This window comes from Elaeis guineensis, chromosome 9 (assembly GCF_000442705.2).
Source record: "Elaeis guineensis isolate ETL-2024a chromosome 9, EG11, whole genome shotgun sequence".
In the NCBI taxonomy this organism is placed as follows: Eukaryota; Viridiplantae; Streptophyta; class Magnoliopsida; order Arecales; family Arecaceae; genus Elaeis; species Elaeis guineensis.
In genome coordinates this window covers 24,411,039-24,430,230 of record NC_026001.2, presented here as the reverse complement: position 1 = coordinate 24,430,230, position 19,192 = coordinate 24,411,039, and positions in this window count along the sequence as shown.

Sequence of the window (19,192 nt, the reverse complement as noted above, 5' to 3'; positions counted from 1 at the left end):
TAATATAAATTATTTTAAAAAAAATATTATTATTAAATTATTAATAATATTGATTACTGTATTTGATATACGTAGGTATGTTGCAGTAAAATTATTGAAAATTTTTATTGATATATTTGATATAATAATTAAATTATCAATAATATAAAATTAAATTTTTAAAATATTCTTAAATCAAATTGTTATGTGTTTGGTACAAATAAAGACTGCAGTGATCCTCATCCGATCCAACGATGATGTGTACATAAAAGTAAACCTCACATCTTGAACACAGCCAAAATCCTAGCTTGATGCCTTTTCTTGGAGGTCAGCCCCACCATTAGCCATCGTCCACTGACCAGATCCAACCGCAGGCCAATCTCGCACTTGCCATGGGCAATAAGAAGCACCTCCATAGCTAGTCCATGGGGCTTCTAAATGAGATCGTAGATGCAGGCAGAGACGGGGGGAGAAGGACATTGCAGGGATCCTAGATCTGGACGGAGGGCCAAAGAGGCACGGGGTGCCGGCAACAGAGAGCTAGAGAAAGAGTGGAGAGGCAACGATACGGCATGGGAGGACCTTGGGCTTTTGCTCAAAGACTTTCTTTTTAGAGGTTTTGGAGTTCGTGAAGACCTTGCACTCCTCTTTATCATCATCACCGTTGCACTATAAGAAAATAATTTTTTACCAATGGTTATTAGCGACGACAATCTTGTCGTAGCTAATAATAATTTTTATCGACGATGAATGGTGACCAACAAATTTATAGTCGTAAAAAAAAAAATTAGCGACAGCAGTTTTGGCTTTTAGTGATGGCAAATTACGTCTCTAATAAGAAGTAATTTTATTTTTTTAATTTGGTGCTAGGATTATTAGTGACGGAGTTATCTTATTAGCGATGGTATTTTACTGTTGCTGAAAACCAAGTAATTTTATTTTATTTTTAATATAGTTCTAAGATTATTAGCGATAAGATTATCTTATTAGCGATGGCATTTTACAGTCTTTAATAATCAAGTAATTTTATTTTTTAATTTATTTTTAAGATTATTAGTGACGGATTTACCTTATTAGCAATGGTAATTTACCATCGCTAATAACCCTAAATTTTTGTCTGGATTTGCCCCTGTCCTGCAGACTTATTAGCGATGGCTTATATACTTATTAGCATCAGAAATGCCGTCGCTATAAATTTAAATTTTAAAAATATATATTAACGATGGCTTTAGCGACAAAAGCTAGCCATCACTAATAGTCTGCTCTAAAAACCCCCGAGTCCCCGACTGCCTCCCCGCTCCCCCTGCCTCCAGTTCCCCTTCTCCCCCATCGCGCCATCGGAGACCCCGACCTCCTCCCCCCAGCCCCCACGCTACCGTCCCCACCTCTGATTCGATGTTCCCTCACTGGATCTTTGTTTTCGAGCCCTCCTCTTCCTAGATCGCCCTCTGCCTCCCCTCTTCCCCCCGCCTCCGGTCCCCCTTTTACCCCATCGCGCCGTTGGGCTCCCGACATCCTCCCCCTAGCCCCCACGTCGCTGTCCCCACCTCCAATCCAGTATCCCCTTGCTGGATCACCCTCCTCTTACCGGATCAGGGCCCCCGCTGCCTCCCCCTACGTCAGACTATCCCTCCCCTTATCAAATCAGGCCCACCACCGCCTCCCCCTTCTCCACCCGCCCCTCCCCTTGCCGGATCGAACCTGCGGCCACCTTTCCTTCTCCCCCCACCCCTCTCCCCTTCAGATGCCCAGTCGGTGGAGCGCCACACCACCGACCCACCGCCAGACTTGCATCAGACCCGCTGCCAACCCACCACCAGACCCACGTCGCTGCCGGAGTCGTCAGGTGATTTTCAGTGATGACGATAGCGACGAAGCCGTCGCAGTCGCCACAACCCATTCCCACCTTTTTAAATTTTTAATATTTACAATTATATTCATTTGATTAATTTTAAATTAATAATATTTAAATTTAAATATTATTAATTTAAATATTAATAATATTTAAATTAATAATATTATTAATTTAAATAATATTATTAATAATATTATTAATTATATTATTTAAATTAATATTATTTTCGAAAGGTGAAACTACTTTGGGAAGCTCTCCGACGAGAGTAGCCCTATTATCTTCGATGGTAGGAGTTCGAGATCGGACCACCATCGGATAAGTTAGTTTTTTATTTAATTATGATTAGGGTTGTAGCTGGGTCCGGGCCGGTCCGATGGGCTTCAGACCGGTCTGAATTTGGATCGAACCAGGCTTGAAATAGTTCAGACCGGGTTTGGACCTAATTATAGGATCCATTTAAATTTTAGATTAGGCACGGGTATATATTTGGCCCCACCTCAGCCCAGCCCGAGAGTTGGTCCAATACTATCGGTCTGCATCCAACCTAAAACCAGCAGTGCTTTATTCATAAAGTGACTATGATGACTGCTTGTGTGAGATGCACCTAAAGAGTCTAGAGAGAGATGGAGGTGATGCATTTCTGTTCTTGTTATTGCAGTTGCAGGGCAAGCTTGGATGGTTTGTTACATCGCAGGCAACTACTTATAGCCACCTCATGGTTAAAGGTGCAAAGGAACTTGCAATGCCTTACTTTCCAATGGCAGATCTGAGCCTTCTTCTTTTCTTTTTTGCCTTGTGTACTTTGTTGGTCTCTGATTTAAGTATCATTTTTAAGTTTTTATTTTATTTTTTAAAAAATTTTTACTCTGAGTTTGCAATCGTCGCTAATAGTCATTTTTTTTGTAGTGTGTACTTGCATAGCCTAATCGTCTGGCGCGCTCCAAGTCTGTATTGATAGAAAAATGGGTAGGTAATATATATATATTTCAAAAATCTTTTGAATGCAGTAAAAAAATAAAATCCTTTAACCCCACATGCATAAGATCAAATTTAATCCTACCCAAGCCCAGGAGAAAAGCAAATATATGATTTGGAATTTAAAACAAGAATGAGATCGCATCTCGATACCTAAGCACGGTTAGATATTCACATCTATCGATGATCATGGATTCGTAGATGCTCGAGCTGCACATATGTCCGACCTCTACAGATATCCATCAGGATCAATCTTGAACTAATATCTTCGTAGTAGATTCTTCTTCTCCAAAAAGAATCTTAGCCTTAAAACTTAGATCAACTCCTTGATCTAGACTACGGGATCCACTCTTTGATCTGCAGCCTTCTTCTTCTCCTTATTCTTTGTTGTAGATGGACAGCACCTCTACTATTGGCATATGAAAATATGGGATGCCCAACCCTTGGATGTGGAAGAGAAGAGAGAGAGGAGAGAAGGCATGGAGAAGGGAGAGGGAGAGGTTTGTTTCACAAAAACTCTATTACTTAGAAATCCTAAAGACTCTCTTTATATAGGCACTACCCTGACTCAAAAGAAGAATTCAATTATCTTAAAAAGGTATATTTTTATCTCATAAGAATTTCTTATCTTTTTTAATCTGATTTATTTTCAATAAAATCAGATATAATTGGCAAATAATCAGCCCTCTTAGGTAGGTACAAGGGGCACCCCATGAAATATAAGTCAGGTAGTTGGGGTGCCAACTCTTGGCACCCCACATTAGAGTTTCTTGCCATATAAGAAAAGGCATGGCCCCTCTCTCTCTCCTCCATGCCATGCCACATAAGAGGGGTCGGCCCCTCTTGCAATATTCTGAGATTTGCACCCCATTTTTTGCCAAAATTGAAGGAAGGTGCCACCCATTCTTCCCTTTTATTCCACACACCACTTAGAGATAATTAGGAGATAATGAAGAGATAATATTAGAATAATTATGCCAACTAATTGACTGAATCAAATTCTTTTGAGCTCACAATTAGGAGTCCAATTAAATCCAAATAGATTTAGGTTAGGTCCCAAGCTATGGACTTGATCAAATCGAAGTCCTTAGAAGAATTTGGTTTAACCATGTGTTAGTATGATTCTCATAAATCTAATAGAATTTTAATAAATCCTAATCCAATTAGAACTTCATAAGCCCAATAGATAAATTTGAGATTAAATCTCTTAATGTGTGACCCCATAGATTCCATTCTATCTGGTAGTGAGATATATTATGATCTCCATCACAATATCATCGAAACTCTTTTCGATGGATTGAAATATTTTTAATTCTACCTTTTGAGGGCCATCAATCATCAAGACGATATCCGATGAGTCTCACAATCCACCAGTAACACCTAGCAGTATGTAGTGATAATCCAGTAGAATGAAAGTATGAATCTCTAGGTACAGTTATCGTATGATTCAGTCCTTCTATCATGAGTCCCAACTTGACGAAGGTCATGGAGAACTCGTCAGACCCCATCGTCAGTCATATACTAGATTGGCTCAACTCGAGTTTATTTGTGAATCTCGTAAAATTTTTTTTCTAATATTCACACTTGCTTTGGTCAAAGACTTTCTGAACTTAGTCTCATAAATTACATAGGACTTCTCCTTTTCTATCAAGATCGATAGATCCCATCTAAATGTATCCTACTCCAAACAGTGAATCTGAATTTACTGAAGTCAACATATACAGCAAGGACCCAAATAGCTAGAGACCAAGGGAATATGCAATCAAACCTAGTAGCCTCGCTACGAATAGCCAATGACATCGTAGGTCAAAAGATCATTCACACCACTGCAGCATCGAGAAGATCATTGATGAGTGAGTAGACATCCATGTGGTTCTCGTGTTGATCATATTCAATACAAGTTATTCTCTAACAACCATTCGCACCTTCACCCTAGTGTCTCTACACTGTAGATCAGAGACTCATCTACCCACAAGGGAGGTGAACCATGCATCGATCTCAAATGAATTGATCACTGTCCTCTGTGACGATCCTTTAATCGAAAGTATTTAAAAATTAATTACTAATTAATGTATGTCTCAAATTCTTAACTTTTTAAAAATATACAAAAAATCATCTTTGTTATTTTTTAAGACAAATCATGGACACATAAATATGATTGAAAAAAAAAAGCTCTTTATTGATAATAAAAAGATTACAAGTACAAGTTTAAGCCCTGAAATTACATAATATGTCAGCCAACAATTGACTTCTAGGGCACAAATCTAACAAACTCCTACTTGATCTAAAGCCAAATGGCCATATATCTAAGATCCATCTTCTCAAGGTGAGCTTTGGTCTTCTGCTGGCTGAGAGGCTTAGTCAGTAGATCTGCCACATTCAGCACAGAGTCAGCTCTCTGCACCTCGACGAACTTCTTCTCGAGGTATTCGTGTATGATATAAAATCGTCACTTTATATGCTTGGACTTCTGGTGAGACCTGGGCTCCTTAGCAGTGCAATAGCATCTGATGGCATCACATCTAGCTCTGGGACGAACTTCTTGAACCAAAAGGCTTCCTTAGCAGCTTCAAAGGTGGCGATGTACTTGACTTCCATGGTCGAATCTGTAATGATCGGCTGCTTGAAACTCTTCCAGCTAACCACACCATCATTACACAAAAAGATATACCCCGATATAAACTTTCTATCATCGACATCAGCCATAAAGTCCGAATCGGTGTATCCCTCAACTTTCAGCTCCGATCCTCCACCAAAGACCAACATCAAATTTTTAGTCCTTCTCAAGTACTTAAGGATATTTTTAACAGCAATCCAGTATTCTTCACCTGAATTCGCCTGATATCTACTCGTGACACTCATGGCAAGTGCTATATCATGACGTGTACATAACATGACATACATGAGGCTTTCTATTGTCGAAGCATAAGGGATCTTGCTCATGTGTTGGATCTCCTCAAGTGTGTCAGGACACATCTTCTTGGAGAGATGAATACCATGTCTAAGGGGCAAAAGATTTTTTTTGAAGTTTTTCATGCTGAACCTCTTCAGCACCTCCTCTATGTACATTTGCTGTGAGAGTCCTATCATTTTCTTAGATCTATCTCTATAGACCTTTATACCAAGAATGTAGGATGCTTTTTTTAGGTTTTTCATGGTGAACTTTTTCGACAACCATACTTTGACCGACGTCAGCATAGGAATATCATTTCCAATCAGAAGGATGTCATCTACGTACGATACGAAGAATGTGATAGCGCTCCCATTGATTTTTTTTTTATACACGCATGGCTCCTCCTTATTTTTGATAAAATCCAACGTTTTGATCACATCATTGAAGCGAGTTTCCAACTTCGAGATACTTGCTAGAGTTCATATATGGACCTTTGCAGCTTGTAGACCTTGTGATTACTATTATTGGATGTGAAATCCAGAAGCTACTCCATATAGATATCTTTCTTAAAATATCCATTTAGAAATATAGTTTTCACATCCATCTGTCAAATTTCATAATCATGAAAAGTTGATATGGCAAGCAGAGTACAGATGATTTCAACTTGACTATGGGTGAAAAGATTTCATGATAGTCAATACCTTCGCGTTGACTATAACCTTTCATAACTAGTCTTGCCTTAAGATCTCTACCTTACTATCTGACTTAATTTTCTTTTTGTAAATCCATTTACACCTAATAGGTATGATACCTTCAGGTGGATCTACTAAGGATCAAATTTGGTTGGAATGCATGGAGTCAATTTTTGACTTCATCACTTCCATCTATTTCTCAGAGTTTATATCTAACATTGCCTCATCGTAGGTCTAAGGATCATTCCTAATGTCCCTATCTCCCACAAGGAATGCTTCCTCTAAATCCTCTATAAGAATACCTAAATACCTTTTAGGAAGATGGGAGACCCTACTTGATTTATGAGGGGGAGGAGGTATCACATTTACTGGCTCATTATTGGGTTCAAATTCTTGGACTCAATGCTCTTCGAAGACTTTCTTTGAGCTCAATCTTCCTCCCACTGCCTCCTTTTTGGATAAACTCTTTTTTCAAGAAGACGGTATGACAGCTCATAATCACATTATAATTCTCAAGAAGATAGAAGTGGTATCCCATGGTTTTCTTAGGATACCCTATAAAATGAGCCCTCAAAGATCTAGCCTCTAACTTATCCATCTGTTGTCACTGGACATGGGTTGGACATCTCCAAATCTTGAGGTACCCAAAAGTTGGCTTCTTACCATGCCATAACTTATATGGTATGGTAGGAACAGATTTAAAGGGAATATAATTTAAAAGATGAATCGCAGAAAGCAATACATATCCCCAAAGAAAGATAGGAAGGTTTGTGAAGCTCATCGTAGATCGGACCATATCTAATAGGGTTCGATTCTTCTTTTCAGATACTCCATTGAGCTGAGGTATCTTTGATGGTGTCCACTATGAGACTATCCATTATCCTTGAGATAGGTCCGAAATTTTCTACTAAGACATTTCCTCCTCGATCTGATCGAAGAATCTTTATAGATTTTTCGATCTATTTTTCTACTTCATGTCTGAGCTCTATAAATATTTAAAGGTTTCAGACTTTTGATGCATCAGATATACAAACTCATATCATGAATAATCATCGATAAAGGTTATGAAGTAGATATAGCCATCCCTGGCTTGTACATCAAATGGACCACATACGTCAGTATGTACTATGCTAATATCTCAGTGGCCTATTTTTTTGTCCCACAAAAGATAGCTTGGTCATTTTTTCTTGAAGACACGATTCACAAACTGGATAAGACTCAGAAGTTAATGGTCCGAGAAGACCATCTTTCTCCAGTTTGTTGAGTCTGTCCTCTCCAATATGGCCTAGCCTAAGGTGCCATAGATACTTTTGGCTAATCCTATCTCTAGTTCTCTTATTCCCTATGGCATTCACTATTTGCTCGTTAATATTTATACTCGCATCTGTATGCAAATGGTAAAGACCGTCAATCAAAAAAGTACGTGCAATAATTTTATTTCTGAAATTAATTGAACATATTTCTTTATTGAAATAAAAATTATAGTTATCCTATGCCAGCACAGAGATAGAAATCAAATTTTTACTGATTACAGATATACAATAACAGTCTTTCAAAAATAAACTAAGTCCTAACGGTAGTCACAGAAGGTAGGTTCCGACAGCCATAGCAATAACTCTTGCTCTATTGTCGATTCAGAAAGTGATCTCATCTTGCCTCAGCCCCCTTACTTCTTCAAGACTTTGCATAGAAGTGCACAAATGAGCACTTGAACCAGAATCTAGAATTCAACTAGAAAAAGAGAAAATCATTAGATTAGTTTCAATAATGAGCAATTCAGACGTTCCTTCAAAAGGTCCATCCTTCTTTCTGCTCTTGACAGTCGCCAGGTATGTTAGAGAGTTCCTCCTCTAGTGGCCTTCGATGTTGCAATGAAAATATTTTCCTTTATCATCGACCTTCTTCGAAACTTACTTCTTGGGCTTGGCTTCATTCTTCTACTTCTTCGCGGGCTTTTTCTTCTTCTTAAAAGAAGACTTTCTTTTAGAGGAAGCCCACTCTACAGTTGGAACTGTGCCCCTTGAACTCTTCAAGGTGCCCTCAGCTGTTACCAGCATATTCAATAACTCAGGCAAAGTGACATCGATCTTATTCGTATGGTAGTTTATGATGAACTGTCCATATGAATCAGGAAGAGATTGAAGGATCAGATCCACCTACAATTTCTTATCCATGTTCATCTCGAGCTTCTGAAGCTTTTCTATATCCTTGATCATTGTCAGACAATGATCATTGACAGACTGCCCATCATGCATCTTCATTCTAAAAAATTTTTGAGAGATCTCAAAGCGAGCTGTGCGACTTTACTCACTATACAACTCTTGCAGGTAAGTCAGCATCTCTCTGGTAGTCCTCATGTCTTCATGCTATTGCTGAAGATCATTGGATATGGATGCTAAGATGTAACACTTTGCCTTGTTATCTTCATCCATCCATTCTCAAGTGCGGCTCATTGATCAGGAGATGAACGAGCAAGTAACACAGGCACTTCCTGATCTAGGACATGGGTAAGCTTTTCAGAGTTGAGAATAATTCTCAGATTTCAAAGCCAGTCTTTGTAATTAGTGCCGGTCAATCTATTGGTATCGAGGATTCGGACTAAGGGGTTGGTATTCGATATGATTATTTGCAGAGAGAATAGTTTTTAATTAGATATTTATACTTATAAAATTATTTATTCTAGAAACTTTAAAAATAAATAAAAGCTCTCACTATTTTTTCAAATCTTCCACACTCCTCGGGTGGAGAAATGAAAACCTGTATGCAATTAGTTTCAAGTGGATACTGCAGTCCTATTAATCTATATACACCTCACCTAATAGTTATTGATGAGTACAGACTAATGAGTGGATAACACTTTATCCATTGCTTCACTAAGCAAGATACAGTGGGCTTGATCTCTAAGTCCTGTGGCCTCATCTAACAGTTATTGGTACATTTCTTAGTTAAGTCAGACCTATCATTTACCAGCGGGCACAAAGCCTTCATTAGGACCCTCACTTAATAGTTATTAGGTCTAACCCCATCTCTACCCTGAACATCAAATGTTAATAGAGTGATTATACCTTTTTGATACAACTGAATCACTGTCACTAGTCGAGAATGATCAATGTCAGAAAGGCACCCGCATCTCTACAATGATGGAAGACCTTTAGACTTAATATTTAGTAAGAAGATTTAGGTTTAGGTCTCTTCTAAATCAGCAGATTTGATATCCGATTGATTAAATTCAGGTCAGTACATTAACATGTCTAACCAGTCCAGTCAACATTGGTGAACTCGAGTCAACAAGTAACCTAACATGAAACTGTATTTTTCAAGATGGCCAGGTAAGTTAGGATGCATGGGAGTCCTCCCGATGCTTTCCTTAGATACCAATCAAAATTGATCATGTCAGATAATGAAATCAATTAAATAACCACCATCTAAATACTTGCCTTATACATCAAATTAATTGATTAGAATCGATTAGGTTAATCTATTGAAATGGATCCAAACCACTGAGCCAAATTCGATCTTGAGTCAATCAACTCATATCAAAATATGAGTCGATGCGACCAACTATAACTAAACTCGACTTTGAGCTCCTTTGATCTAATCTTAATCAACCATCAATTAGGTTCAATCAACTGCTCAAAATCGATAACGAATTCTAGTCTGATCTAATCAATTAAACCCTAATTATAGTTTGATCACTTAGACCTAATTTGTTCAACCCATACTCACATGCAACAACATAATTTCAGATCTAAAAATAATTTTTAGATTATATTTCATTGCATGCAGTTAGTGGCTTATGATTTTAAAATTATTTCAGATCTAAACCTATTGTCATATATGATATATATGTAGTTTTAGATCTAAATTAAACATGCATCTTATATATATTAAATTTTAGATCTAAAATTAAATTTATATATATCAAATATATATATAATTAAATCTAAAATAATAATTAAAATATTTTAAAAATATCTTTTCAAAAATTGATTCACATCAAACTGGGATAATCTTTATAATATAGGAGGTAAACCCTATATCAGGATAACCTTATATCAGTTTGATGTGAAGTTTTAATCATTCTAATTTTAGATATAAACTTAAAACTAAACATATCATATATGCTAATTTTTATATCTAAAAAATTAATTTAATTACTTTAAAAATAATTTTTAAAATTGATTAATTTTATGCTAGGACAACCTTTGCAATATAGGGGGTAAACCTATACTAAGATAACCTTATATCAGCACAAGATTAATTTTAAATTATTAAAATTTTAAGATCTAATAGAAAAACTAAATCATATGTATTTTCAAAAATTAGTGGCTCTGATACCACTATTAAAAAAATGGATAGGCAGTATGTGTATATTTCAAAAACTTTTTGAATGCAGCAGAAAAACAAACTGATTAAGCCCTTTAACCCCACATGTATAAGATCAAATCTAATCCTATCCAAATCGAGAAAAGTAAATATATAATCTAAAATTTAAAATAAGTATGGGATCACATCTCGATATCTTAACATTGGTAGATATTCATCGCTATCGATGATCACGAATTCATAGATACTCGAGCCGCACATGTGTCCGACCTCTACGGATATCCACCGGGATCAATCTCAAATTGATCTCCTTATAGTAGATTCTTCTTTTTAAGAAGAATCTTAGTCTTAGATTGGCTCGACTCGAGTTTATTTGTGAATCCCATGAAAACTCTTTGTCAATATTAACACTTACTTTGATCAAAGACTTTCTAAACTCAGTCTCGCAAATCACATGGAACTTTTTTTTTCTATCAAGGTCAATAGATCCCATCTAGGTGCATCCTACTTCAAACAGTGAATCTGAACCTACTGAAGCCAACATACACAGCAAGTGAACCTGAACCTACTGAAGCCAACATACACAGTAAGAATCCGAATGGCTCGGGATCAAGAAAATGTGCAGTCAAACTTAGTAGCCTCACTGCGAATAGCCAATGACATTGCAGGTCAAAGGACCACTCACAGCACTGCAGCATCAAGAAGACCAATTACGAGTGAGTAGACATTCATGTGGTTCTCGTGTTGGTTATGCTCAGTCAAGTTATTCTTTAATAACCATCCGCACCTTCATCCCAGTGTCTCTACACCGCAGACTCGAGACTCATCTATCCACAAAGGAGGTGAATCGTGCATTGATCTTAAATAGATTGTTCACTATCCTTTATGGTCTCTTTTGATCGAGAGTATTTAAAAATTAATCACTAATTAATGTATGTCTCAATTTCTTAACTCTTTAACAATATATAAAAAATTATTTTTATTAATTTCTAGGATAAATCACGGACATATAAATATGATTAAAAAGAAAAAGTCTTTTATTGATATAAAAAGATTACAAGTATAAGTTTAAGTTCTGAAATTACATAATATGTCAGTCAACAATTAGCTTCTAGGGCACAAATCTAACATGCATACGCGGGATGCACATTCTGACCGTCTCCATTTAGAATAATATCTTTTACTTAGACATCTAGTATTTTAAAAAATTTTAAAGTATTTCATTGCATATAATGATAGACTCATTTTTTGATTAATATACATATTCTACGACATCTATATATTTATATATTTTTATACAGATCAGAGAATTTTGTATATTGATCAATTGACTATCCAGTTTAGACAGTTTGTGAATTGTAATTAATTTTATACATAATTACAGTAATCTAATAGTATGTTGAGGGTTTTAAAAAAAATTTGATAGTATTTTTTTTAGTTCTCCTTACACATCTTTAGCCGTATAGAAATAATAAAAAAAAATACTGTTGAAATTTTTTCAGCCCCTATTGCATATCGTTTGATTTATAATTGATCTATAGAATTAATGTAATTCCTGAACAAGATAGGATCTTCTATACCTATTAGTTGATGATAGGATATATTTATTATGTAAGCTATTTTAAATGATAAAATATTTGGTAAGCATTTTGCTTATATTTGTATATATAGAATCTTTAGAAAGTATGCAATAGACCATAGTCGGATAAACCGTCGAGTAGTCGATGGGGTGATTTTTACTAAATATAAGGAGGGTGTCAAGTACTTCTATGATTATGCTTTTGGGAATACTACACTCTTAGTTCAAGGATGGGCTCATTGTCCTTGTAAGAGATGTGTTAATAGAGAAATGCTTGATAGAGATACAATAATTGCCATTTACATAGGAGTGGATTTATGCCAAACTATAAGTATTGGTACCTACATTAGGGGATGTAGGAGATAATTGCAAGGGTTAGAAGTTCTCAATAGGATGGGGACACAGATAGAATGGTAGACATGGTTATGGATATGGCTAGTCTTGAATTTAATTGGGATGTGGAGGATGATCCAGAAGTTGACAGTGGTGATTCCTATCGTATGCTGAAAGATGCTGATGAACCACTGTGGCCAGGATGTGAAACACACATTGTATTATCAACTGTATCAGGGTTGTTGAATTTGAAGGCTGAGTTTAATATGACGGTCAATTGTTATGATATGTTGTTACAATAATAAAAAAGATGTTATTAAAGGATGAGAAGCTTGTTGGGAGCTTCTATGCTTTAAAAAAAATGGTGAAAAGATTAGGCAAAGGATACGAGAAGATAGATGCATGCTGTAATGATTGTATATTTTTCTACAAGAAGGATCAACTGAAGAGTACATATGATATATGTGGTGGAAGCCAATTTAAGCTGAGGCAAGAGGGTAGAAATTAGAAGGACATACCATATAAGGTTTTTCGATACCTTCTCCTCACTTTTAGGCTTTGGAGGCTCTACTAGTCAATCAATTTGATCCGTCATAACCTTGATATCATGCACATTGAAAAAAATATGTTCGATAATATTTTCTATACTGTTATAGATGTCAAGGGCAAGATGAAGGATAATCTCAAGGCTCGAGCAGATATGAAAAATATATACAAATATCCTCTATTAGAGCTGGTTGAGGTGTCACTTAAGAAATTTTTGAAATCAAAAGTATCTTATGCCTTAATAAGGGAGCAGTCGAAGGATATATATAAATAGTGTAAAAATTTTAAATTTTTGGATGGTTATACAAGCAATCTAGCTTGGTATGTTAATATCAAAGATTGCAGATTCTATGAGCTAAAGAGCCATGGCTTCTATGTCTTCATGCAACGATTATTTTCATTAGTTTGGTGTGATCTTCTTTCCAACTCCATATGGAGTTCTTTGATCGAGCTTAGTCTTTTCTTTAGAGATATTTGTGCTATCAAACTATCTGCTAACCATATCTTCAATCTTGAGGCTAGCAGTGGAGAGACTATATGCAAGTTGGAGAAGATATTCTATCCTAATTTCTTCGACTCTATGGAGCATCTCATGATTCATTTGGCATATGAAGCTAGAGTGGGGGAATCAGTACAATATAGATGGATGTATCCATTTGAAAGATACATGTACAGTCTCAAAAAAAAAAAAATAATAAGATCAGAGTAGAAGGTTCTATTGTAGAAACTTACATAATTGAAAAAAATTTTAATTTCAGCTGACACTACTTTAACCCTAATGTGTAGATAAAGCTGACTTAAATGGGTCGAAATGATGGTGGTGAGGGATCAGAGGAAGAGATCTCAATATTTACCTATCTCGCTCATAAATTTGGGCACAAGGTTCGTCAGGTATTAACTGATACTGAAATTCGACAGGTAGTTATATATATTTTGCTAAACTATGTGGAGGTCGACCCATATGTTAAGTAAGTATCTATCACAATCTCAACTCTTTAATCACTTATCATCATGTACTTATCTTATGCATTTATAGGCAATATAATGAGATGTTGAGACGGGACAATCCGATGATAAGCGAGGAAGAAATATCCATTCAGTGCTCATAGAACTTTGCAAATTAGTTCCATCAATTGGTAAGTGGCCATTGTCATTTTATTTATTTTAATTTTTTCTAATTTATTTCTTTTACAATATGCAGATCATGCAAGGGGGTGAATCCATACCTAGGAAGCTAAGACTATTAGGTTACAGACCAACAAAGTATTTAACATGTTATAATGGCTGTAACATAAATAGCTTCAAATTTCATATATAGTAATATAGATATTATAATAGTATAATGAACAGTGGTGTGTGTATAAAAGGTAGCTAGTAGGCAAGATGGAGAGTGACTACTATAGAATCTTCGAAGAAGTGATCAAGTTGACCTACCTGAAGGTAATAGTGTCATTTTGCTTAAGCACCGATGGTTTGATATCGATAATTGTATGAAGGTTAATCCATGGTATGAGTTTATTGAAATCAAATATGAATCAAAAGCATATGTTAATGATCCCTTTGTGCTAGCCCAACAAGCTATTCAAGTGTATTATACTCTATTTCCATCAAGAGAGAGAGAGAAGAAAAAAATGATGGGCTGTATGTAAAATTAAGTCTCGAACCGTTCATTATGCACTCAAAGAAGAAGAAAAAGAGCCCCATTTATCAGAATGCTTTCAAGAGAATGAAACATCTGGAGTTCATTAGTCTTTTATAGATGCAAAATTGGATGCTCTAAATTTTCTCCTACATGATGGCCAACATGAGGAGGTAGATAATTTTGAGTTTGTTTTAAAAGATAATTCTATCCAAGAAGGAGAAGAAGAGGAAGAAGATGAAGAAGTAAAAAAGGAGGAATAATTAGATGAAAAATTTGAAGGGTACCAAACATTTGAAGAGGCCAATGAGTAGTGCTCCTCATTGGTACAAAGAGAGATTAGACTCTACATAATACCAAGCACAAAAAGTAGCCCAAGAAAAGATGTTGTATTAGATTATTAGTTAGCATCTGCAATGCATCAGCAGAAAAATAATTCTCATCCAGCAGTACATGATAATATGTTGGCCTGTTGATACAAAGTTAAGGTATTATGATATATAGTTAAATAAATATGATACATAGTTATTTTATTCTGATATACAGTTAATCCAATATGATGCATAATTATTTTTATTTTCAAAGATTATAGATCATGCATGTCTTTCTGAGGTCAGAGCCATCGCAATCGAGGAGAGAGCTCTCATACTGTTAGCTCGCATGCTTCTGCACCACACGTACCATGTGATAAACTCTAATACTTTAGATATTCTTCATTATATTATTTTATTCTTTATTATCTAATATAACATTCTTTATGATGTCTTGATACTCTCAGGTTCAGATGATGTAGGTCACCAGTGATCCCACAGTTATATGAAGCCACGTCTGGCTTTTAGAGTAAGAGGCATTGTAGAGGACTTGCTCGACTCGCGACACCTCCAACTCGATTGGAGGATAGAGAGCTCATCCACATTCAGAGCCGTAGGTAAGTACTATATATCTTCACTGAATATATTTAAATTTTAGTCATTTTAGAGTCTAAGATTTATTGTTCAAAATAAATTTTACAGCACATTTATAGAGCCTAGGATGCCTCGTGTGGTTACCAGCATCATCCGATGATGGATGTCGGGGTCAATTAATAAGTTCTTCAGTTGGCCATTGGGTGCTCATGATGCAGCCTGAAAGATGTTCCTGCTAAGTTAAAGATATTTAATTTTTAAATTTATGATAGGTTTGTATTCTATTTATTAATGCATGACTGCTTCTACTTGTAGGGGTACTATCGATTCGAGACTCCTCAAGATGAGGAGGCTGACCATCAGACCTTCGAGGAGGTAGCCACACAGAGGTTCTGAGATGGGCTGTACAACCTTCGATAGTCCGTCATAGAGCACTCCAATTTTGAATGACCATCGGATTGGAAGTCTTACACAGATCACTAGATACGGACGGACATATGGGAGGCTCTTTGCGGCCAGTGGAGTACCGAGGAGTACTCTTGTAGGTGGTAGAGGGCATGATAGAATCAATCCACCCAGCAGCATCTGATCAAGCACACTAACGGCTCCATTGGCACACATATTGTGGGAGGTAGATTAATAAAAATTCTATACTTAAATTAATTTTATATTGAATTAATCATATGTATATTTTTATTAATTTAATTTTATTTTTGATTTATTGTGGACACAAGAATTGGGTCATGCATCAGGGCAGCTGTAGATATGCGAGGCCATATACCAGTCTAGGAGGACTAGTGATTACTTAGATCCTCGATCTCGATAGATCATGGTAACAACTTAAAATATTATTTATTAAGTTTTTATATATACTGATATATATGGATTGATAAATTTTTAAACTGTATAGGTCGATTATATGGAGTATCTTGTATCGTAGTATGATGAGAACCCATCCTCTTAGCTCCTATTTGACTTCTAGGGATGGCTCAGGGCTACTAGAGGGGTGAGTAGGAGTCGGATTATAGGATTCAACCATAGCTTCGATCCTCTACCAGCTCAAGGATCCTTATCAATATCCTTCTCTCAATGCTCGATGACTCAGACGTGGACTGACGTACATATGGAGGAGGTCATGTAGAGGCTTTGGAGCCAGCGATCTTAGAGCTTCTGAGATGTTGTCCGTGATATGATCGTTGAGATTCTCTAGGACCTGCATCTACACAATCTGCTGGACTCGTTGTGACAGCCATCACAACAGATAAATCTATTGATAATTTTATTTACTTATTTTAATTTTTTATATTTAGAAGCTTCATATGTTTAGGTTTGAGTCTGAAAAAAAGATATAGGGGATAAATATTTAATCTAACTATCCAAATGATAGGTCGGAGGTGTTTATAGCTTCATATCATCAAATAAAATATGTAAGAATAATTTGTTTAAGAATCAGAGTAGTATATCGAAATATACATATCCATATCGATATATACACTTTCGTATCGAAACTTATTAATAATATTTTTTTTTCTCATTACAAGATGTTGGAACATCCGACTCTCATCCATCAGCTGCTAAAGAGGATGTACAAGAGCAGAAAAGAGATGAGGAGGATGATGAGAAGGATCGTATATGACTTTTTTTTTATATGTATGCAATTTTGATATTCGTAAAGAAGTATTTATATGTAAAATTATATAATTTATATTTTTAATATAATATAATTAATTTTATATTTTTGATTGTATTACATAATTATTATTTTATTTATAATAGATTTTAAAAAATATTATTACTTATTATTATGATTAAAATAGATTTTAAACTATTTAATTATAATTTTTTTAAAAAAATTAAAAACTATTAGCAACGGTATTAGTGACACAAACTATCATCACTAATAGTTTTTTAAATTTTAATTAAAAAATTTAAAAAACTATTAGTGAGGTAGTAGTGATGAAATCACCGTCGTTAATAGTTTTTTAACTATTTAATTAAGAAAAAATTAAAAATATTAGTGATAAAAATTTATCACTAATACAGTCGCTAATTATCTTTATTAGCGATGATGGATTTACCGTCACTAATAATGATAATTAGCGATGAGATTATTTCTATCGAATTTTTAGCGATAGTGCATCATCACTAATATTATTAGCGATGGCAAACTGACTATTAGTGATAGCAATTAGTCGTCATTAATAGTCTTTTTTCTTGTAGTGCTGTTACCATCTCCATAGTTGTAGGAGGAATGAGAGGAGCCCATTAGGATGGGGGGAGGCTCACAGACCCAGACAGAGGGGCTAAGGAGGCCTGAGATGCCAGCGATGGAGAGCTAAGGGGAGAGCAGAGAGGCAGCGGTGTAGAATGGGAGGACCTCAGGCTCTTGCTCGAGGACTTTCTCTTTGGAGGTCTTGGAGTTCGCAAAGAGCCCGTACTCCTCTTCATCATCTTAGCCATTGTCATTGTCTTCACGGTCGTGGGAGGAATGGGAGGAGCCCATTGAGATGGGGGAGGGTCCTAGATCTGGACGGAGGGACCAAGGAGGCATGGGGGATAGGCGACAAAGAGTTGGGAAGAGAGCAGAGAGGCAGCGACACAGTATGAGAGAACCTCAGGCTCTTGCTTGAGGACCTTCTCCTTAGAGGTCTTGGAATTTACGAGGAGCCCAGCTCCTCTTCATCGTCACTGTCGTCTCCATGGCCATGGAAAGAATGGGAGGAGCCCATTGGGATGGGGAGAGGGGGAGGCGATGGTGAGGCTAGCCTCCACTGGTGGCACCACCGTGGTAGGAGAGACGGATTTTTGTGTGATTTTCTTTTAGGGTAATTTTGTCTTTTTTTTTTTACAACATTGCCAAAGAAGTAGTGATTTGAATAGCCACCTCTCCCTAAGGCTATCTAGATTGCCTCTTAGGAGGCAATGTAGATTGCCAAGGTAATTTGGATTACCATCTAAAAAGCATACCAAACACCGTAATATAATGGTCCCACTTTAAATTATCGATAATCTGGATGGATTACCAGCTACCAAATGTAACCTTATTTCTTTCTAGCTAATTAATGCTACTTGTAACCTTAAATAGCTATCCACCTATTTGACAATTATAAAGAATTAATGGGTCCCATAATCTTTTTTTCTTTTTTTTTTTGATCGAAGTATAGAAGGTTAAACCAATGGACATAAAACTGAAACAATCTTTTACTTCATGGAGCATCAAAATTTTATGGCCATCCAAGCCTGCATAAATCCTCATCTCTTGGATTGCTGGTGATTGCTGCATTCATTCTTCTCATTTAGGGTTCTCATATATATAGAAAAGCCAACAGCATTCCTGATTGGATAGTGACTTATGTGCCAATCATACAAAATTTATATTATGAGATTCTAGGACATATCTTCCGATTTCATTGTTAGATATTTTGTTTGTTTATTCTTATGGATGTACTTATAATCGTTGAGTTTAATTT